This window comes from Mustela erminea, chromosome 1 (genome assembly GCF_009829155.1).
Source record: "Mustela erminea isolate mMusErm1 chromosome 1, mMusErm1.Pri, whole genome shotgun sequence".
In the NCBI taxonomy this organism is placed as follows: Eukaryota; Metazoa; Chordata; class Mammalia; order Carnivora; family Mustelidae; genus Mustela; species Mustela erminea.
In genome coordinates, this window is record NC_045614.1 from 211,204,677 (window position 1) to 211,229,372 (window position 24,696).

Here is a 24,696-nt window from a genome sequence, read left to right on the forward strand (position 1 = left end):
CATATCCTCCTTCAAAAAAGGGTTGCCCCAGCTGTTAATTCCTACAGAATTGCTTGAGCTACAGAAAGACCTAACCCTAGTTCATGGCCTCTCAAGACAGCCTACACCCAAGGACTGAGTAAGATGATGAGCCTTATCAGGCCAAAGTGGGCTCCTCTCACGATACTATTCATTCTACAGCTCCCCCTACAGGTTGGTGGAGGTATTATCAGGCTTGTTCCAAACGTGGGTGTCTCCTCCCTAATCTTACTTCTCTTCTGTTTCTTTTATGTGTTGTTCCCTAAAAATGTGCTGCACACCAAACTCCACCTCTGCATCTGCTTCCAGAAAACTCACCAGGTTTTGCATCTAACTTCCGTGGGCAAGGAATGATAGCAAACCAGATATGAATCTGATTGAATATCCAGGGAAAGAAAAGATCCTGTTATCCATGCATTTGCAACTTGAGCCCAGGGAAGGAAATGCAGTGAGGTGTGGATGAAGGGCTAAAGTGTATGTAAAAATCCCCACCATGGCCACAGACAGAGTAGAGGTCCACAGACTTAAAATGCAGAGAAGGAATCCCCCCTGAAAGAGTGAGAAAGATTCCCTCTGCTGTCTGTGCCATCAATTCCCCAAAGCCAGATAGTGTATTTTTTTAAAGAAATGTGTGATAAGAACATTGAAACTTGATATTTCAAAAAACGTGGACCAGTTCCAAAAAATATATGTGCCTGGTTAAGAAATGCCCTCCAAGTGGCACTTTAGACTCTCACCATTATGACCAGGAAAAAAAGATATAAAAAGTTGTGTGGTTTGTGCAAAAAGCTCCTTGGCCTGTAGTAATTGTGGAACATATACATGAAATAATTACTATCAATATATATATTCACATTTCCACTTAATCAAGGTCAAAAGAAGCTAAGTAATGCGAGGGGAGGGAGAGGAGTAAATTGTTTCATGAAAATTTTTTGAGCTGATTAAAAATTTACAGAGAAAAGAATCCATTCCAAGCATAGCCACACTGTATCTCCTACATAAAGAGAGGCTGGTAACTTAGCTCTAAACCCTGCCGTTTGGGCTATCTGATTACACCTTATCAAGGGCCATTAGTGTCTGATAATAGCAACCAATCCCTTGTTTGGTCAGCCCTAATTTCCTTAAAGAAAAATCTCCTTTGGTATGCAACTCCTCCCCTTGTTCACCCAATGGAACAATTCAAGGAATAAAGATATATATTAAGATCTGGCACCAAAAGGCAAGGTCACATCCTGCCTATCCACAAGTACACCTTCCCACATTCCTATCAGAAAGCAGCATCCTCTTCTTGCCCCCACGTTTTTCTCTGCAACAGCGAGATGAAATGGCACACAATGTTCATTATGATAATTACAAAATATGTAGAATGTGATTCAACAGGACTGTAGAAATCTTTTTACTTTGTCTCTTCCTTTTACAGGTCAAGAAACATAAATCTATAGTCTCATAGTCCAGTAGCGTTCTCCTGGATTTCTGGTTCCCAATCCAGGTCTATTTCCACCAAGACAAGTCATGATCCACATCATGGGAGACCCAGGGAGAACACTGTTAACTATCCACCCTGGTTCCTTCCAGGCATGTCATCTTATCTTTGCCACTGTGTGTCTCATGGCATTTATAGATAGTTTAAAGAGAACTCTGACTAAATGGGATCCATCACCGGAGAATGATGGCTAGAGTGGTAAAAAAAAAAAAAAAAAAACCTTTAAAATAAAAACTCTATTGATATTGATCTCTGGCTTAAAATACAGTCTATCCCCCAGTTTCCACATAGGAGAAAAAAGATAGAGGGAAAAAGATACAGAAAGAGGGAAAACCCTACAAGAAGAATGAAACTATTGGCAGAAAAACTATTCCCAGAATATGGAAGGAGCTGTCACTATACTAAATAGAGCCAACGGCTGCCCTGTTAGAGCTCAGACCCTTATTCTGTCTCTGTACTCAGAAACCAAGGTGTAGGTGCAACAGAAAATAGCTCAGCCATCTCCATGCTGGGTAGCGCAGGTTTTTGATAGTTATAATCCCTTCAGAGCCTCACTTTTTACTTTTATCTGAAGAAGGAAACTAACTAACTGACTTGAAGAAAGGAGAAAGGGGGTAAACAGTGAGGGTGCATTGTACACAGGGAGTGGCATTTCCAAGTGCAAGGTGTCAAGAGCTTCATTAAGAGGAGATGCAGGGGTCATACTTTTTTCCCATGTTCTATCCATTCAGATGGTCAGGAAAACAGATAACAAAAAGAGGGCTCCACTTAGCAAAGAGCTGGAAGGACAAAAACACAAGGTAGAATGCAAATTAGGAGAATAAAATCAAAAGGGTTGCCAGTGAGACAATGAAAAATGGCAAGAAAACATATTTGCCCTCTTAAATTAAAGACCCGCTTCATGTCTGGCAAAAAGCAAACTTGATCATGTAGAAAACTGAACCCATGGTTTGGAGGAAAAGTTGGGTGTTCAGAATAAATGAGAAGAGATAAGAAGATAAAATGAAATGTAAAAAAAAATGGCAGGTATCCAGAACCAATGCTGCCAACGTCCATACCATGAATTCTTTCTCTTTTTTTTATTATTTATTTATTTATTTATTTGAGAGGGGGAGGGCAGAAGGAGGGAGAGAGAGAGAATACCAAGAAGACTCACCACCAAGTGCTAGTGTGAGTCCCATATGGGGTTCCATCTTATGACCCTGAGATCTTACAACCTGAGCCAAATCAAGAGTGGGATGTTCAACCAACTGAGCCATGCAGGCTCCCCAACATACATGAATTCTTGAGGAAAATACCAGAAAAGTTGAAAAGAAAGTTTTGACTTAAAATAATTTATGAAAATGTTAGAATTCAAAAATAAAAACAAACAGGAAAACAAACAAAAAAAATACCTGAGTATGTGAATGGAAAGTGTTCATTCACTATGTTCCAATCAAAATTGATGAGAGAAGCCACATCAAGATACTTTCTGACAACTTGTAAATCAAATGAATGAAGGAAAAAGCATTTAAGAATTCAGGCACAGATAATCATATAAAAAAAAAGGGCAGAAGATATGAACAGACACTTCTCCAATGAAGACATACAAATGACTATCAGACACATGAAAAAATGGTCATCATCACTAGCCATCAGGGAGATTCAAATTAAAACTACATTGAGATACCACCTTACACCAGTTAGAATGGCCAAAATTAGCAAGACAGGAAACAACATGTGTTGGAGAGGATGTGGAGAAAGGGGAACCCTCTTACACTGTTAGTGGGAATGCAAGTTGGTGCAGCCACTTTGGAAAACAGTGTGGAGATTCCTCAAGAAATTAAAAATAGAGCTTCCCTATGACCCTGCCATTGAACTACTGGGTATTTACCCCAAAGATACAGATGTAGTGAAAAGAAGGGCCATCTGTACCCCAATGTTTATAGCAGCAATGGCCACGGTCACCAAACTGTGGAAAGAACCAAGATGCCCTTCAATGGACAAATGGATAAGGAATATGTGGTCCATATCCACTATGGAGTATTATGCCTCCATCAAAAAGGATGAATACCCAACTTTTGTAGCAACATGGACGGGACTGGAAGAGATGATGCTGAGCGAAATCAGTCAAGCAGAGAGAGTCAAGTATCATATGGTTTCACTTATTTGTGGAGGATAACAAATAGCATGGAGGACAAGGGGAGTTAGAGAGGAGAAGGGAGTTGAGGGAAATTGGAAGGGGAGGTGAACCATGAGAGACTATGGACTCTGAAAAACAATCTGAGAGTTTTGAGGGGGCGGGGGGTGGGAGGTTGGGGGAACCAGGTGGTAGGTATCAGAGAGGGCATGGATTGCATGGAGCACTGGGTGTGGTGAAAAAATAATGAATACTGTTTTTCTGAAAATAAATTAATTAATTAAAAAAAAGAATAAATAAATAAATAAAGCTGTGATCTAAAAGGACTGGTGGTAAACACTGAAATTCATGAAGAATGATCTGAATGAAGATTATGGAAACATTGACTGGACTAAATACACATGTAAAATACCTCTAGCAGATAGAGAATAATAAACATAAATAATTATTTAATATCAATCATCTGAATGTAAAAATACAGGTTATATTTTTTCATTCTCAAGAATGGGAAAGGGAAGTAAACATGCATTAAATCCCTTAATTGATATAGAGAGTTTAAAAAATATTTTTCATTCTCAATTTTGATTATCTTTAGGTATACACATTTTTTTAATTTATTTTTTATTTATTTACAGCATAACAGTATTCATTATTTTTCACCACACCCAGTGCCCCATTTTTGAAATTTTTTTACTTAGCAACTAGTAAAATTAAAACTAAAGTACATCAATTCAAAATCCCAAGAAAGTGTAAAGGTGAAAAATAAGTACTTAAAAAAAGAACAGAAAACATGGGCAAAAGGAAAAAAACAACTTACCCAAAAAAACAGCATAAGAATCATGGCAGAAACAAATAAAAACATTAAAAGGTGATCAGATTGGATTTTTTAAAATCAAACACACTCTCAAGTATGTTGAAATAAAATGACCAAAAAAAAAAAGTTAAGAAGCATGTACAAAGATTACATAAATTTTAAAAATAGATTTTAAGGGGCGCCTGGGTAGCTCAGTGGGTTAAAGCCTCTTCCTTCGGCTCAGGTTGTGATACCTGGGTCCTGGGATCAAGCCCCGCATCAGGCTCTCCGCTCAGCGGAGAGCCTGCCTCTCCCTCTCTCTCTGCCTGCCTCTCTGCCTACTTGTGATCTCTGCCTGTCAAATAAATAAATAAAATCTTTTTAAAAAATAGATTTTAAAAAATAGGGAAGTGTGACAGTTTATCTCTGATGAAGGTAGAATATTAAACAGGAAAAAGACTATAATTTTATATCAATAAAAATAGAACCCAAAATGAATATATAACAATCATAAATACTTGCTGAATGCTATAGCACCATAATATGAAGCAAAAATAATTAGAAATGAGTAATAGTATTTAAACAAAAAAACTACTACATAGAAATGAATAAGCATCCTCTTAAATAATCCTTGAATAAAATATTTGAACAAACCAACAAGTGGACTTTTAAAATAATATTTTAAAATTAACTAAATGTTTGTGGTAGGATCAAATAGTTCTCATAGGAAAGTTCACATTTAAATTTTCTTAATACTAGAAAAAGAATAAGAGATGAACTAAGCCCTCAATGAAAAAAGCAAGCAAATCTATAGAAGGTAGAAACTATATTGTTTAAATAGTGTTATTTCTTTGAAAAACTTATACACAAATATATAATTCTAATTACTCAAATACAGAAAATCAAATCAGAAAATAAAAATATACCTATGCAAATGGAAAAAGTAGAAATGCCCATAAATCGAAAGATTCTAACATAAAAGAATATTCCATATAGATCTGTGTCAATAACTGAATATCTTCTAGAAATGGCATATTCTTTTAAGAAAATGTTCATCACAAATAATCCAGTCAAGAAATGGGCAGAAGACATGAACAGACATTTCTGCAAAGAACACATCCAAATGGCCAAGAGACACATGAAAAAGTGTTCAACATCACTCGGCATCAGGGAAACACAAATCAAAACCACAATGAGATACCACCTCGCATCAGTCAGAATGGCTAAAATTAACTAGTCAGGAAATGACAGATGCTGGCGAGGATGCAGAGGAACCCTCTTTGCACTGCTGGTGGGAATGCAAACTGGTGCCGCCACTCTGGAAAACAGCATGGAGGTTCCTCAAAATGTTGAAAATAGAGCTATCCTATGACCCAGCAATCTCACTACTGGGTATTTACCCTAAAGATACAAATATAGTGATCCAAAGGAGCATGTGTACCTGAATGTTTATAGCAGTAATGTCCACAATAGCCAAACTATGGAAAGTGCCCAGACGTCCATCAACAGTTGAACAGATAAAGAAGATACACACACACACACACACAGAGAGAGAGAGAGAGAGAGAGATCATGCAGTCATCAAAAATGAAATTTTGCCATTTTCAACAAGGTGGATGGAATTAGAGGGTATTGTGCTAAGCAAAATAAGTCAATCAAAGAAAGACAACTATCATATGATCTCACTGATATGTGGAATTTGAGAAACAAGGCAGTGGATCATCAGGGAAGGGAGGAAAAAATGAAACAAGATGAAACCAGAGAGGAAGACAAACCGTAAGAGATTCTTAATCTCAGGAAACAAACTGAGGGTTACTGGAGTGTAGAGGGGTAGGAGGGATGGGTGGCTGAGTGATGGACATTGGGGAGGGTATGTGTTGTGGTGAGGGCTGTGTATTGTGTAAGACTAATGATTCACAGACCTATACCCTCGAAACAAATAATATATTATATGTTAATAAAAAATAATTTAAAAAAAGAAAATGTTCATTATAAAAACAAAAGTAAGAACATCTCCTTTGAGTAAACTGAAACTATGGAAAAATTAGAAAAGTTACCCAAAATTTACCTCCAAGCAATAAAATCTTTTCAATAAGGAATAGGTTGTTGTTTTTTTTTTTTTTAGGTTGTTTTTATAATATATATAAATCACTGAAGAACACAGAAAGTAAAGAAATCTGGCCAGCATTATTTATACAACTGTTCTAAAACCAAACTGTCCTGAAACCAAAACAAGAGATGAGAGGAAAACCCAGAAATGAGACATAAGACCTATGGACCAGTCTCACAACTACAGGCCAAAAATTGTAAATAAAAAGCCATAAAGTAAATTTCATACCATTTTAGAAGAATGACCCACCTAATAAGATTTACACAAGGAATCCACAGGCATTTAACATCAGGTATTGTATTAATATAATATGACACATCAGGGCCAGTTAAAAAACAGTGGGACACTCTCGACTCTCTAGAATTTCTAAGGTAAAAGGGTGAAAACAGATTTCCAAACATCCAGATAATTCCTTAAGAAAAAGATCAAAGTCTAAATAAAATTATCTAGTGATCTGGGATTTAATATTCATTCATTCAAACAGAATAGTCTCTGTAAAGGAGAAATATTATGCCACAAGCCATTTCCTCATTATTTGGAGCAATAGGAAGGCTCCCAGTCCAAGAAATCCTTCCAGGGCCTTCCTTGTCAATGTCACTGCCCCTCTGTTAGATTTTTTATTGCTTATCCATCTCATTTCCACAGATTGGTTTGAGTCCCACTACCCCTGGACACACTTCACCCCTCCCCCATCCTCCACTTGCCCTCCAGAACATTACTGCTGACACGCTCTGTTCCCCCATTGTGGTCCCAGCTCTATTCGGCCTCTCCAACCTATGTTCTGGGCCATTTCCTCTGAGGCCACAGATTCCTGGGGACCTGGGTTGGGTTGTGTCCTGCAACTTCACTACCCCACCACACAACACAGAGTAAATACTCAATCTGTTTTGACTCTTTGTTTACCTAATCAATCTAGAAATTTACAAGTGCCTATTGGTATTGATTCTTGTGTAGCCAAATAATCCTAAATTAATAATTGATTCATTCTTGATTTCAGAAAACAGGCTGAGGGTTGCTGGAGGGGAGGGGTGTTGGATGGATAGGGTGGCTGGCTTATAACACTGGGGAGGGAATGTGTAATGGTGAGTGCTGTGAAGTGTGTAAGACTGATGATTCACGGACCTGTACCCCTGGGGCTAATAATACATTTTATGTTAATGAAAACAATAATTGAGTCATATCTGCCCCCAAGATATTGTTCTAAAACACTCATGCACATGTGCATATACATACCACATAGCCAGTTTTAAGGCATTTCTGGAATCCAACACCTTGCTCTTGAAGATTTGAGGTTTAGTCACATGAATCTATAGGATAAAAGCTCAGATGCAGTCGGCCGTCAGTTTTCATCCTGGTTTGGCTTTGCCTGAACGGACAGTGAGAAAGCCCAATGAGCCTAACCACAGTTTTCCATTTCAGTAACCTGCTGGTAAGGGGTGATCTTCCAATGAAACTTTTGCCCAGAGAATCTACCTTACTCATCTAATGACCTGAGCATCTCTCTTGGCCAAACCTGAGAGTTTCCCTCTCTTTTAAAAGGTGACATTCTATCTTTTCAGATTTTCTATACAAGTTATACTCCCCACAACCAGACTCATATGCCTGGGTCCCACCTGTCAACCAACCTTCTAGTCTTCATGAGACCAAATAGAGATCTAAGGACCGAGAATTCTAATTATTGCTTATACTAATTGGGAGGGGAAACAAAAGGACTGCTCTGCTTCACTTTTCCCACACTGAAAATAATAACATAGATAAAAACCCATGGAATCTACCAAGGAAATGGCTGAAATAAATAATTAAGAAAATGACAGTGGTACATGGTTTATGGTTTTGGTTTTTTTGGTTTTATTGTTGTTGTTGTTTTGTGTTTGGTTTTTTGGTTTTTTTTGTTTTGGGGGGTTTTTTGTTTGTTTGTTTGTTTGTTTTGCATGCCTCCGTGCATCTTGGACCTAGGGTCCTAAGGAGTTTGTCACTCAGCTTTCGAATTGGGTTTTGAAGTGTCTTCTTAGAAAGAATCTAGCCTCTCTGAACAGTTCAGTTATATGGAAAGGGGGTCAGCTGCCCTGTAGGATGCCGGTGGATGGTGTGAAGACAGGGTACAGTAGGTAGACAAAATTAGCATTAACAGCAAGACCACGTGTGCTCACGCAAAAGGAAGAGGAGGTTGGCACTGATCCAGGAAAGCTGAGCCATGAAGTTCACAAATCCAAATTATTCAGTACAAATCCCCACTTTCAAAAGACGAGCCAGGTCTATAAATACAACCATAAGCCTGTCTGCTAAATACACAGTCGCTTGCCTTAAATGTTTGAGATGGAGGAAATAGAGCATCTACTTAGTTAAAAAGCAATTTTTACCCATCTTTTTATATCGCAAAGCAATTATTGCTCAGTCACTGCTTTAATTTGTTCTGACAACCTAATGTCAGATAACACCAAAGAAAACAAATGAAAAATGGAAGGAATAGTTAGTCTCCTATATGATATATGTTTATGCCAAAAAAGATTAGTTAAAAATCCATCTTCCTCCACCTGAATTCAGAGACTGTTTAAGGGAACTGTCAGTAAAATCATTACTAATGAAGTACCAGACTACCCGAAACAATGGTTAGAAAGGGAATTTAAAAGATAAATGCAATCGCAGATGTCACAAAGTTTTCATTAGTGAGTGAAGATGCTGGGAAAGTTCACGTCTTTGGTACAGCCTGTGATGGTTCCAAGTATCCACAGCCTGAAGTCTCATCCGCCCTGTGTCATCATCTCATCTTCTCCCTGTGCTCAAACCCCTATTCCCAGGTTTTGGAACTTGGCTTCCTATAAAAATTGGAAAGGAAGCTATTATAATCCTCTACCCCAACAACCAAACCCCAAACCTACTTTTTTGGCTAGCACTGCCTTTGAAATTTATAATAAGTCATCCATTTTCAAATTACAAACCATCATTATGCATCCAATTCTCTGAAACATCTTAAAATCCCACCAAGAGGCCCACAAGAAGATAGCTTTGCTTGTGGAAAGGGATGACGCTTAAAGACACGCAGTTCTTGGTTTTGGCTCAGGTCATGATCTCAGGGTCCTGAGACAGAGTCCTGCATCGGGCTCCAGGATCAGCAGGATTCTCTCTCCCCAGTGGACTCTGCCCCCATCCTCTGCTCACTCTCTCTCTTGCATGTGCACTCTCTCTCTAAAATAAATAAATACATCTTTCAAAGAAAAGACATACATCCAACGAGGCATCTGGACACTGGATTTTGGTGCAGAGGGTGGAGATCAGTAAAAATCACAGGTTGGACAGGGAAAAGCAAAGGAACAGGAGCAAAGGCTGGTAGTGTGGTAGTTGGCAGAGTGAGCTTCAAATAATTAGTCTCTGCAAGTAGATGCTCCCACCATCCATGACCTCTGTCTAGTGGCTTAATCTTTTTCACTGGGGAAAGAGCCTGATGCTTCTCCCAAAAAATAATGGGAGATATCTCAATGAGAATAAAAGAACAAGAACTCACTGCCCCCCTTAGACCTCTCTTACATCTTAATATTTCTTTTACTGCCCATGTTAATCTGAGAAACCAAATGGATGTCCAATAGTCCAGGGCACCCTAGGCTTTCCCTTCTCCTAACGTCCAGTCATGGGCCAACATTGCCATTCCCCATTTGCTCGGTGCAGATTGGTAGGTGTATGTCCTGCTTGGACTGACAAACAGATGAGTGGGAACTGGTTAGCTATTGAGCTATTCCTGCAAAGTAGGCGACAAAAAAATCAACAAAGAAACTAACAAAAAGGGGCATCTGGGTGGCTTAGTGGGTTAAGCCTCTGTCTTCACCTCAGGTCATGGTCTCAGGGTCCTGGGATCGAGTCCCACATCGGGCTCTCTGCTCAGCAGGGAGCCTGCTTCCCCCCCTCTCTCTCTCTCTGCCTGCCTCTCTGCCTACTTTTGATCTCTCTCCCTGGGTCAAATAAATAAATAAAATCTTTTAAAAAAATAAAAAATAAATTAAGAAAAGAAACTAATAAAAAAAGCTTTCATGTTGAGGTATAATAAACCTATAAACCAGCTCAAAGCCTCTGATTTCCCTTTTCTAGTTACACCAAATGCCAAGAACCAATATCGCAACAGTTGTCAGATTATTTAGAGGGATCCCAAAGATGTACCAACCCTAAACTTAGACTTCACCTCTGAATCCGTGTGCACACCATTCCTAATATACATTTTTTTTTTTTTTTTTAGAAAGAGATTGTACACATTGGGGAAGTGGCAGAGGGAGAGGAAGAGAAAGAATCCCAAGCAGGCTCCACGCCCAGCATGGAGCCCAACTCAGGGCTGGGTCCCACAACGCCGAAATCATGACCTGAGCTGAAATCAAGAGTTGGACGCTTACCAAATGAACCACCCAGGTGTCCCTAATGTACATTTTTTTAGTAAGCAGTAATACAGTTATCATTTCAATGATAGGCAATTAAGATTTTGTTCGAGCAAAATCTATAAAGCTGAAAAGTGAACTCACATATGCAGAGGGGAAGGAGCAGTGCTGAGTGCTGAGACATAGATCTAAACCAAGCCTTAGGGGTGCCTGGGTGGCTCAGTGGGTTAAAGCCTCTGCTTTCGGCTCAGCTCGTGATCCCAGGAATCTGGGATCGAGCCCCGAGTCGGGCTTTTTGCTTGGCAGGGAGCCTGCTTCCTCCTCTCTCTCTCTCTGCCTGCCTCTCTGCCTGCTTGTGATCTGTCTGTCAAATAAATCAGTAAAATCTTAAACCAAGCTCTAGACAGAGAGCCAAGGCTTGTGACCATACAGTCCTCCAGGAATCCAACCTGTGCCAGTGCCAGGGGTTCAGAGTCTGCTGAGAAGAAAAGATGCAAGACTCCAGATGGGAACATACTTGTCTAGCCAGGGGCAGGATGGGGCTCCAATCCTAGTGGAAAACTGGTGTGCAGACTCGTTCTGAGGAAGAAGTCTCATCAATGGACTACTCACCCAAGCTTTCAGAAAAGATGTGAGGGCAAAGTAAGGCTTCAATTTTCCTGGATATCTGGGGTAGGAAGGATACCTGAGGCTCACTAGACTCAGGGCAGAAGGAAATGGAAGTCATTCCAGGCCCCATTCACCTGTGAAAACGGGTCGGTTAATGCATTCATCAGAACAGGCTCAAGGGCCAAGGGTGGGCTTGTAGGCAGATTTGCTGCAGCATACACAGCTAGGCCAAGCCGGGATGAGCACAGTCATGATGAATCAGGTACACAGAAGCAAGGCAGCAGCCCAGGAAAGCAGCATGCTCTTGCACGGTCTCTCTCAAAATCAACATGCAAGCTTTACAACCCGTGTGTCTAGAAGAAGCCCTTCATTTACAGCAGCTGCCAATGGTCTGAGTCACATGTTAAGTGATGCTTGAATAGAAATCAGTCTGGAAGCACACACTCCCTTCATTCCTCAAACACTCACTGAGCACGTACAAGATGCTGGGATTCGAAAATGAGCAGGTGATCAATGTGACCGTATCAGTCCCCACAGCGCGTTAAGGGACCACAGAAAGTTGAAGGCTCCTCTGCTTAGTTTACACCAAGCAAGGAGATGACAGCTTGAAAGTCAAGGTTTGCACTGACCACAGCCTTTCCAGGCTTCTGTTTGTTGTGTTTTATCTTTTTACCCAGTCTTATCTTGGTGGCTGTTTTTCTAAGAGGTTTTTCTGCTGAATTCACTTACATACGGTTTTTTTTCCTAAATGGATTTTACACCGTATTTCGTATGGGTTGTGTTAGGGGCATGCAGAGGCTTCAGTGTCTGATATTTTTATAACTTTGCACTTTGTAAACTACATAATTAATAAGGACTTCTTTATGTAATACTCGTAATTACCTTACGTAATTTTCACACAGCGGCTATGAAGGATATAACACGCTGCCTCGTTGTTCTGAGGAATAGTAAACAGCAGTATTCCACTCAATTGAACGAGAGATGGACCCTTTTTATGGGAAAACATTTCCCACATTTTCCACCTCCTCACCTTCTGATCCCACATGTGCAGTGCGTGTTTGAGAGTGGGACTGGAGCATGTAAACTCCTGGAGTGATCTCTATCAACACCAAATGCCTCACATCCCCAGTCTGAGTAACTTGCTCAAATTGTAATATTTCCTCAATACGAACCCATCCAAAACCAAGAATAAGTTCCCTTTACTTAGAATACCCCTGCCACTATAAAATTACAATAACATTTCAAATATATGCAATCAAAATGATAAAAAACCACAAAACTTCAAATTAATAAATCTGTTTTAACACGGCAGGTGCCCATATGACTATCAAAGTCAGTGCTAAGGCTGTGGTATTGTTATGCGCCCCACGAGCTGGGTGGTGCTCCCAGAACTTCTCTGTACTGAAACTATGATAGGCTTGTACAGTACTAGGTGACAGCCATGGTCCTTCCTGTGGAAAGGAATCTCATTGCATATATCCTAGGTCCACCTCTGTTGTTACACCAGCAGGTGACAATATCTGCTGTGTTCCTGTGCCAGGACCCTTCTGACACACACGTGACCACACGTATGACTACCCTCTTCTAGTTATTTCATCAATTTCACAATGATGTGTTCCCTTGATGTCTCTAACTCCAGCCTCTCTTCTATTCAGAGGCGGGTGCTGAAATGTCTCCCAAAAATCAGACTTGGAATCATAGCCCCAGATTGCCCTAGGTTCTGAGAACCCAATGGAGTTTAAGTCCTAAAATCAGAGCCAAAAGCAAAAATGAAAGTCCAAAGTACCCTGAAAATTGTCTTACATGGAGAGTCAAGCATGAGATCCATGGCTTTATCTGCACAGCCTCATAGAGTAATTCTTATGCGCACTGAAGTTTGGAAACCGCTGAAACAGACTATAGAAAAGAACAAAAGGAATGTCCCTCTACAGAAGTTGGGGCATCCAAGTCCACCCACATTGCAGACAACGGTAGTCCCTGGGGATAAAGGGAAGCTGGTTCAGAATTCCAAAGTGTTCTTGCTTGCTGGAAGAATCTAGTCTATTCTCTTCCAGTATGGAGTTTCTAAGCCTAACATGTTTTAGTAGATGAGGTCATGCTGTGAATTCTAAACAAGGTATTCGTGGACTCTCATCCTAGGACGGGCAGATAAAGTAACTTCTAGGTTACAAATGCATGCATGCCATTTGGTTAATTCAGTGTTACCTGGTGAGTTGATTGCTTTTCCTTGTTACATCCCATAATTAACTCAGTCCAAAACACATTTTTCTAGAATCTTCTTTTTGCAAAATGTCAATATTGTTGAAATATACAATCCTATATGTATTTACTGAAGAACAAAATGAATCTTACTAAAAATCAAGGTCATATTGTATTGTGCCCAAAGAATCATTCTGCCATCAGACTAAGGATCAGAGGAAGCATATTGTGCACACTAAGGTACCATGTGCAAGGAGGAAAAAGAATGTTTGGTTATTAAGATGAAGAGGCTGAAATATGATAACACATCTGTTGCCCTTAATCAAACCAAACCAACAATCAGAATTTTTCATCTGCATAATTTTCCAGAAGACAGTTTAAGATTGTGTATTGAGTCCTCCTAGAACAGTATGACTTCTGCAGGCAGTGCACCCACCAGTCTCTTGTTTCAACAGTGTTCAGGCAGAACAAATCCAGGAACACTCCTTCCAACAGGGTGCAACCATCCTTCAAACCTTTTTACAGGCACAACCTTCAGAACCGTCTTCTCAGCCACCCCCTTCCTTCAGGACCAGTCAGCTCCTTAGTATGAGTTTAGCTCCTTATTACCAATCAACCATGAGCTCCCAGATTCATCAGAATTATTCCACTGAGGTGGAGGCCGCCATCAGCCACATCTGTAGGCCTCCTATACCTACCACTCTCGAGGTTTCTATTTCCACTGTGACAATGTGGTGCTAAAGCACTGGCCCACTTCTTCTATGAGCTGGCTTAGGAGAACTGCAACAGCATTGAGCCTCCCTTGAAGATTCCCTGGAAAAGGATGTAGCTGCACCCTCTCCCAGGATGTGCAGATACATCCCAGGATGAATGGGGTAAAGCCCTGGATCCATGGAATCCACCCTGGTTCTGGAGAAGAACCTGAGAACCAGGACCTTATGGATCTATGTGCCCTGGATTCTTCCCATGCACAGCCCCATCTCTGTGACTTCCTGGAGAACCATGTCTTCGGTAAGGAGGTGAAACTCATCAAAAAGACAATGGCTACCAGACTCAGCCTTGCACACTGGCTGGCCTGCAGCCTGAGATGGGCCAGTAGCTCTTCAAGAGAATCACCTGCAAGCACAACCAGGAGCCTCTGAGGCCCTGCAGTCATTGAGGGGCTTCTCTGGCATCCCTCTGGTCCCAGGGCTTGTCCCTGCAGCCACTAGGCAGGTTAACCACCCTGGAGACCTCGCCCAAGCCGTGAACCGGATGGAAACAATAAAGCCTTTTCCAGGAGTTAAAAAAAAAAAGGCAGTATGGCCCCTGTAAATATTCAATCACAAGAACTAAAAGGAATGAATCTGCCAAATTTTGCCCTGTTTCAAGGGCAAATCAAGGTGGCCTCCTACCACCATGATAAATTTTCTTTCCTCTATTAATTGTCTTTGCGCCTACAGCCACTTGGCTCTGGTCATCCTCACTGCCATCCAAAAGCCTGGTCTTCTCTGGCCACCATGGTGTCAACATAAAGGCCCTACCCCCTCTGTTTATCCTACTTAGAAACTTGAATATGTCTCATATTTCTCACATCCAAGTGATCACCAACCCTGCTATCTGCTGGCCAGACTGGCCTCTCCTCACCTGCAGTGCCCCTATCCTAGTCCAGGCCATCAACATCTCCCACCTGAACTATTAAAATGCCTTACTAATTGCACACACTTGTGCTCCCCACCAACGTGTTCTCTACACAGCAGCAAAGTGATCTAAATATGCAAATCAATTATGTCCCTTATATGACCCTTTTACTTACTGCCCTTTCCTCCCAGAATCATAACAGAATCCTTCCCCTACCTACCAGCTATGTTTCTCATGATCTGACCCCTGCCACCCTCTCCAGCCACCGCAGGAGCCACTCTCCCTCCCCCACTCACCACAGCTGATTACTCTCAGACCTGGTAAGACCCTAAGTCTGTGGCATTTCAGGGGCCTTACGCCTCCTTGGGCCTCAGCCTGGGTAGCCTGTCCCTCCCAGGAAGCCTGAGCCCGTTGTGTACATCCAAACTGTTCCCCTGCTACATCATCTTATGGTTTGGCCAGTAGACCATCTTATGGTTTGGGGGTTTGGGCCCCCCAAAGATATCCATGCCCTGATCTTCAGAACCTGTTAATATGTTACCTTACGTGGTAAGAGGAGCCACGCAGCTGTGATTGAGAGTCTTGAGATAGAGAGATTGTCCTGGATTATCCAAGTGGGCTGGATGTAATCACACAAGTGCTTAGAAGCAGAAAGCCTTTCTCACCAGCAGTCAGAGAAACACATGAAGATAAAAGACTGGTCAGAAAGAAGTGACATTGCTGGCTTTGAGGATGTAAGAAGGGGCCGTGAGTCAAGGAAAAGTGGGCAACTCTAGGTGTAAAAGGCAAAAAAATGAAATTCCTCCTAGGGTCTCTGACGGAATGCAATCCTGCCCACCACTTGGTTTTAGCCTGGTGAGACCCATGGTAGACTTCTGACACACAGAACTTTAAGATAATAAATTTGTGTTGTTTTAAGACACTGAGTTTGTGGTAATTTGTAATAGCAGCTGTATGAAAGTTACACGTGTCATATTTGTGGTATCTGTCGTCCCCCTAATCTTAGTAATTATTTATACCAGGTGGTGCTTAAAAAGCAGAGGCTCTGGAATCAAACAATCTCAGTCAGCCTCCCACTTGTCCACTCACTAGCCGGATGGTTTTGGGCAGTTAAACTAACAAACATGCTAAGTTTCTATTCTCTGATCCATCAGAAAGAGATAATAATGCTTATGTCCAAGGGTGGTAATGAGAATTCAGTAAGATAATATGAAGAAGTACTTAGCATAATGACTAGCACAGAGCAAGCCTTCAATAAGAGTAATCCACCACATCATGATTGTTAGTTGTACGACTCTTTCTTTTCCCACAAAATTATAAACTCTGTGAAGATAGGCACCATGATGTTATTATTCGTTGCAATATTTCCAGGGCCAACCACAGAGCTGGATGGAGTAGGTAGACAATGTAGAGATGGATGGATGGATGGATGGATGGATGGGTGGAGGGAGGGATGGACGGATGGCTGGATGGGTTTATATGTAAACTACTTTAGGTACCAAGCATTACATAAAGCCTGAATCACCTGGTTAGCACATACTCAACAGTATGTGCTAGGCCACTGCTATGCATGCTAGGCATTGCGCCTAGTACTGATGAATAGAAAAGGGAAAATGAAGTGTCCCTTATTGTCTATAAGCTTATGGCAGCCCAGGGTTCTCAATGGGTATATACAGGGCAACAGCATTAGACAGCATGGACTGAGCATCCCGAAGGTGACAGGCCAGAAGACACATTACAAGTATAATTGAGGAAATGGTCTCATTTATCTTGGATGAGCTGGGAAATTTTTCTGGAGGTGGTGAGATGTGAGACGGTATTGGAGTCTGGGCAAAGTTTCTATTGGATGAGAGCAAAGAAGGAAAATCATTCTGGCAAAGGTGGAAAACAGGGAACATAAGCCTACAAGAGTAAGTCTGACCCAGTTTTTAGATGGCTTTGAACACCAGCTGAAGACTCTGGGCTGCCCCTTAAAGGAGGGGAGGATGGGTGAAGATTTTTGATCCAGGAAGTAACACAATGAAGCAAGTCTTTAAGACAATGACAGGACTGAGCTGGACAAACAGCTGTCTGACCCCAACTGTGGGGGTGGGGTCAATTCCTCTTTTTAAAAATGGGAGTGAAGCCGGATTATAAGAAGTTGCTGGTCTTTGCTTTCAAAAATTCTTTGAAATTTGTTGTTTTGAGGGCATGGTCTGGATCCTTGCCTTTGATGGTCTTGATACCTACATCTGCTTTGTTTGCTAGTTAGCCCATTAACAATCCCTGTGCTCCCACTGGCCCCCTGGGGTGGGCAGCTCCTCTTCTGTGGGTTCCCACTGTGGACCTAGTCTGACATTCCCCCCAGGGTGCTGGTAGTTCTCTCTGAAGCTCTCAGCAAGCAGTTCTAAGGTTTAGTCATCCTTAGAGCTTGTCTCAGTGTGTTGAAACTGGAATAAAGGGCAAGTCATGTCTTTAGCAGTCCTTTCTAAGAACCCCAAAACCGTAGTCTGTGGGTGATAACCCTCCCCATCTGGACATAAACATAGCCTCCCTTAAAAAAGCAAGTTTTATCTCATCAGCGGCTGACATAGACACAGAGAGGAAACCCAGCCCTATCCTGGGAATCCCCTTGCAAACAGGCAGGTACAGAACCTTTCTCCGTCCTTGATTTGTGATGCCAAACTCTATTGCAAAACATTTGCTCAAGAAAAGTATCAAAGTGAAGTTTATTTCTATTACAAATAGCACCCAAATATTTCCCAAATGGTTTCTGAAATAAGTCCTGTGCACTTTTTAAGGGCTTTAAATGTTTCCAAATTCTTTTGAAATTTGTAGTGATTGATACACGTTTTTGAGTTTAGTATTACTGCTCATGTCACATTTTCGTCTGATTTCCAGTCTTTTGTGGTATCCTTGATTAGCAAGGTACTTGATTTTATCTTTTACTGTGAGCCTTTGAATGTAAGAAAATGTTGAAATGATTCATCAATCATAATAAAAGACTTCAAAGGGATCCAAGTTAAACTTCAGGATTCTGAAACGCAGTCAACTTCTTGTATTTCAAATTCAGGACAATGAGACTAGAGGAGCATTTTGCTAAAAATGCTTAATGATTATGTTAGTCACATCTAAAAATCATCTGTTGTCCACATGTTCACATTGTGTGTGTGTGTGTGTGTGTGTGTGTGTGTGTGTGGTGTGTGTGGTGTGTATATGAGGACGTGCATTGCATCCATCAACCATTTATTATGTAGCAAGATATACTTTTGGCTATTCATTTCCACTGATCCAGTCCCTGAACAGCAGAGGCCACGGCAAAGGAAAATTCCTGGGGTGGGAACCCTGCCCCATCAAAACCAGAGAAACGGCATGGCACCTGATTCAGGCTTCATCTGTACAGGATCCAGTTTGAAACATAAATTTGAAATGCAGCAAATGATTGCCTTTAAATCACAATTCAGAAACACTTTTCTGTTGTATTTATATGAATTCTACCTTATGTTTTCCAAAGCTACAAAATGTTTGAATGGATTAATTTTTTTAATATTTCATTTATTTCAGAGAGAGAGAGCACACAAGCAGGGGGAGCAGCAGACCAGAACCCTGGGATCATGACCTGAGCTGAAGGCAGCCGCTTAACCAACTGAGCCACCTAGGTGTCCCTGGATTAAGTTTTTCTTTTTTTTTTTTTTAATTTTTATTTATTTTTTAAATTTCTTTTCAGTGTTCCAGAATTCATTGTTTATGAACCACACCCACTGGATTAAGTTTTTTAAAAAACAAGATACTCAGTATGTGCTTAGTGTTGATAAAGATTTTAAAAATGATAGTGCAGATTTAAAAATGAACACAGTAAAAAATAAAAGATTCTTTTTAATAGACATTAAAAGTCCTCATCACAAGGAGGAAATTCTGTATGTATGGTGATAGATGTTGACATTGCCATGATCATTTCTAAATACATACAAATATCAAATTATTTTTTGTACACTCGAAACTAATATAATGCATGTCAATTATATTTCAAGGAAAAATAAGAACTTTCTTTTAGAAATATACATTTAAAGTACTGGTCTTTACATATAGGGTTCCAGTTATATATATGCAGGCTTTCAGTTCTGGAATGAATAAATCATGGAAATAAAAGGCACACCATAAAGAATAAAGTCAATGAAACTGACAGAATGGGAGAAGATATTTGCAAACGACATATCATATAAAGGACTAGTGTCCAGAATCTATAAAGAACTTAGCAAACTCAACACCCAAAGAACAAATAATCCAATCAAGAAATGGGCAGAGGACATGAACAGACACTTCTGCAAAGAAGACATCCAGATGGCCAACAGACACATGAAAAAGTGCTCCATATCACTCGGCATCATGGAAATACAAATCAAAACCACAATGAGATATCACCTCACACCAGTCAGAATGGCTAAAATCAACAAGTCAGGAAATGACAGATGCTGGCGAGAATGCGGAGAAAGGGGAACCCTCCTACACTGTTGGTGGGAATGCAAGCTGGTGCAGCCACTCTGGAAAACAGCATGGAGGTTCCTCAAAATGTTGAAAATAGAACTGCCCTATGACCCAGCAATTGCACTATTGGGTATTTACCCTAAAGATACAAACGTAGTGATCCAAAGGGGCATGTGCACCCGAATGTTTATAGCAGCAATGTCCACAATAGCCAAACTATGGAAAGAACCTAGATGTCCATCAACAGATGAATGGATCAAGAAGATGTGGTATATATACACAATGGAATACTATGCAGCCATCAAAAGAAATGAAATCTTGCCATTTGCGACAACATGGATGGAACTAGAGCGTATCATGCTTAGCGAAATAAGTCAAGCAGAGAAAGACAACTATCATATGATCTCCCTGATATGAGGAAGTGGTGATGCAACATGGGGGCTTAAGTGGGTAGGAGAAGAATCAATGAAACAAGATGGGATTGGGAGGGAGACAAACCATAAGTGACTCTTAATCTCACAAAACAAACTGAGGGTTGCTGGGGGGAGGGGGTTTGGGAGAAGAGGGTGGGATTATGGACATTGGGGAGGGTATGTGCTTCGGTGAGTGCTGTGAAATGTGTAAACCTGGTGATTCACAGACCTGTACCCCTGGGGATAAAAATATATGTTTATAAAAAATAAAAAAATTTAAAAAAAAAGAATAAAGTCAATGATATTTTAATAGCGTTGCATAGTGACAGACGGTAGCTACAGTTCTGATGAGTGTAGCATAATGTACAAACTTTGAACCACTATGCTGTGCACCTGAAGCTAATGTAGGATTATGTGTCAACCCTACTCAAATAAAAAAACTCATAAATATAATAGGTATGGCTTCCATTTCTTGTCACGGATTTAATGAGGAGTTGCTAAATGGAGGTGCTGAGGAACACAAATGGAAATCAAACGCATCCCTGGGGTGTTGTCCACAAGCTCAAAAAAAACCCAGACACCTAAGTGCCTGTAAGGCTGGCTGACTGGAAAATTGTGAACTAGGGTTGTGAGTGACACCAAGACTATAAAGAATAAGTGATCAGTTCTCAGTGGTGGAATCAGGATGGTCTTCATATTGTGGTTCCATTTACATTAGGTCTTAAAAGGTAAGTAGGACTTCAACAACACCCAGAGAAGTCCCCAGGCAAGAATAGCACAGACATAGGCCAAGAACATGAGAAGGATGGTCACCTCTAGGCAGCTGATACTTGGGGGTCTGGGGAGCCTGGTGGGGGCACTAGGAATGCAAATGGGGTGGGATGGGGGAACATGAGAGCACCTGCCCTTAAAATGGTAAATTAGAGTCAGGTTGTAAAGGTCTCCAAACATGTGCTACGGAGTTGGGACCTTTCTCTGCAGAAAATGGGCCCAGAGAAGGCTTTGAACAAAGAAGGACTTTAGAAAGATGAATGCCACAGGGAGCTGAAGGTTGGAAGGAGGAGGAAAGATTCTCAGGGAGATGAGTGTATGGCTTACGTGAAAATCAGGTGGGCTCAACCTGAAAATTGATCGTGGAGACAGGAACGAGAGCAGCTACAATCAGGAATAACTCAACATTGGATAACTAATATCATCTGGGGGGCAGAAGATGGCTCAAAACTTTCCAGGTGGGAAAGGTGGCGAGATAGGGAGGGAATTAAAGAAGATGGAGAACACACGAGAAAATACATATGGGAAAACAATTAAGTAATTGATACTTCCTTTTGTTTAAAGTGATGCCTGATTTGAGCCTTCAAGTGTTCAGATTCACTGTTAAAAAGAAAAAGCAAAAAAGAAAAAAAAAAAGGAACATGTTCTAGAAAAAGGGGAAAACATGAGTAAAGCCACAGAGGGGAGAGTCTGAAGCTGTCAGAATGGGCAGGAAGAGAAGATGGCGGCATGAAATGAGGCCAAGTGGCCGGATAGCAGAGGGGCCAATGTGAGAAATATTTAGGAGACAAAAATCAATAACATCTGATGATGTAGGGGATAAGGAAGATGGGGAGGATCAAGAAAGTATCTCGGATTTCAAGCTTAAGTGACCCCTGGGAATTTGCTCCTACGCTGGGAACGGAGAAGACATATGAAGGAGGAGACAAGTCAGGGAAAGATGATTGATGCCCCTTTGACCGAGCTGGGTTTAAGGTGTCAGGGAGCCAGCAAGGACAGTTTTTACCCAGAGAGGGAAAGGTGCAGAGCTGAGCCCATATGATGATAAAGACGGAAGGAGCATTGCATTGCCGGCAGCAAAGAAAACCCTGCCTGTAGGTGGCATCACTTTGAAAAATCAAAGAAAAGAGAGCACACATATCTCTTTCTGCAGACGAGAGAACCAAAACCGAGCATCACGTAGGTCAGAAGAAAAGGATCCAAAAATAGTGTCATAAAGAGGTACCGGTACCAGAAGACAACACTAACAACTACATCAAAGGCCAAGTTACTGATTCATTCCTAAGCATGCCACGCACTATTCCACTGGCCATTGAATCATTTGGTTGAGCAAAAAATTTGGCTTTTTACAAATTCCTTCTGATAAATGGAAATATGTTTTATGCCAACAGGGTCTCTGAAGGGGTGCCTCCTGTTCCATTTTAATCAATGCTTCACACTTTGAACATTTCGGTAGGGCAATCTGAGAGGCAGAACCATTTACAGAACAGATTACAAAACGCTCATGTAATGCTCTACCTAAAGAAAAGAGGGTTATTTATCCTAGGACCCTATGAATGAAAGTGTAAATGTTCAAGGGTTCTTTATGAACAAAAACATCTTAATTAACAGACATGGTGAAACGGCACTCCCTCTGGGATTCGTCCACTGAACTTTTCTGTGTTCTGCCTGAGCAGCCCATGGAGCTCTCTTTCCGAGACTTCCATAAATGTGGAAAGTGAATGACATCACCTGAACCAGGTGCTCTTGGACAAGCTGACACCACATTTGACAGGAACCCAAGAAATGCAGGAACTCAATCAGCTCAAATAGGCATGGCAACCGAACTTGATCTGCCAGGAATTCTCGCTCCTCGAGTTCGATAAAATAATAAATGTCTAGAACTTTTTGGTCTTCAATTATTAAATGGAGAAACTTATGTAACCAAAGTCGAATCGCCTCACAGGCTCACTGACCACCCTTTGTGATAGAAACACCCAGTAGTACAAACGGGTAACCATGATCCGGGCTCCAGGAGCAGGAGAGGGCGCGAGGAAAGGGAAGCAGGGTCTCGGGCTGCCTTTAACCCTTAATTACAGGACAGAGTGGCTCATTCACAGCTTCCCTCCCTGAGCTCTCTATCCCCCCAGCCCTCTCTGCCCGCCTGCCACCCCCCTGGGGAGGTTGTGTCCTTCTTTCATTTCTTGTGTCAGATTTCGGGCTGACACGTGGTAATTGATTCCGTTGCTGGTTAGACGGGTGTTAAGTGGGGGGGATGAAGTTTCAGTGAAAACAAATAGCACTTCATGGGTCTGACCTTTCCTCTTTGGAGCTTTTGTTGTGGTCGGCTCTGGGATGTGCAGTTCAAATGTGCGTGAGCCCGCTGCGTCTCTGCCTGTACTCACCGGGTTCACCTTCATCCGCTCCCAACATGCTGATGGCAGCTGGACTGTCTCAGTGTCACTTCTGGCTTGATGACAGCCCAGCAGCAGGTGGGAGCTCCAGTTCACACCCGAGAACCAGCATCCAAGAGACCAAGGTGGCTGAGCGTGACCTGAGCCTTCTAGGGTCACACACCTTCATGGAGATTACTTCCACTAGGGGGATAATAAGAGTAAGCCCCTTAATGACAGTGTGCCTGCCCAAGTGTTGCTTCCAGTTTGCAGCACAATCTCAGCATTCCACTCCATCCCCCGAAAGGAGGCATCAGCACTGAGCCTTGACCAGCATGAAGTTCAAATTGACCCCCATAGAACGAATACTTTTGGCTTATTGTCTTGAATACCTTCTGGATTTTCCAGAACTTTTTCAGGACTAAAGGGTGCATTTCCCCAGGGCTGGGAAGGCAGTCCATCCTCCACAGAGGCTGCCGTTGGCTGAAGGGAGCCACCTTGCACAAGATCACACCCGTTTCCTGAGAGAGCTGGAGTCCAAGGACCCACTGACAGGCCAGGAGCAGGACCGTCTGACCCTCCTGCTCCAACCCTGCACAACTCCGAGGGCCGTGCCAGCTTCCCATGAGGTAACAGCAGCATTCTCCAGCCTCTACCCTGCCTCCTCCTGCTTACTTTCCTTTGGATCACAGGAGTGTCCCCTAGCAAACATCGTACATACTAATGTCCCCTCAGAGTCAGCCTCTCCAGAACCCAGCCTCATACCAGAAGTGCTTCAAGAGAATGGAAGCTCACTGACAAGACTGTGGAGCTTGACAACCCACTGCTCAGCCAGTGATGAAGACTGCATCATACAGCCCCTGGCTCAGAGAGGGAGTATAGTTGCTGAGTGTTGGGTGAACTAGGGTGGCCTATGGGGCAGGAAACACCCAAGCATCAGCTGCTCGAGAAAACCCTGGAAAGAGTCTTTATCCAAGGATGAGATTGGGTGGCTATTGCTGGGTGCTACTGATGTTTGGCAGAGCCACAGCGAAGGCCCAAGGACATTGACCATCAGCTGAATGCTAAGCAGGGCAGCCAGAAGCCTCCTTCCAGTCTGTGAAGAGACTCTGCCCCTTGTATTCAAATTGCAGAGAAAACTAAGGATCAGGCCCAGGACTCACTCCTAAAAATGGCACAGCTGCACAGAACTGTATCCAGACCCAGCAACTCTATTAGGGCAAAACCAGAGCTCCTGTACAGAAGAATGACATGCTAAGAGACAGGGTGGGCTGTCCAGGGGGATACCCTCTAGTCTTGAATTCTAGAATGCCCCCAACTCTCTGAGCCTCCGCAGAGGCCACACGTCCCGTCAGAGCTAGCTCCTCC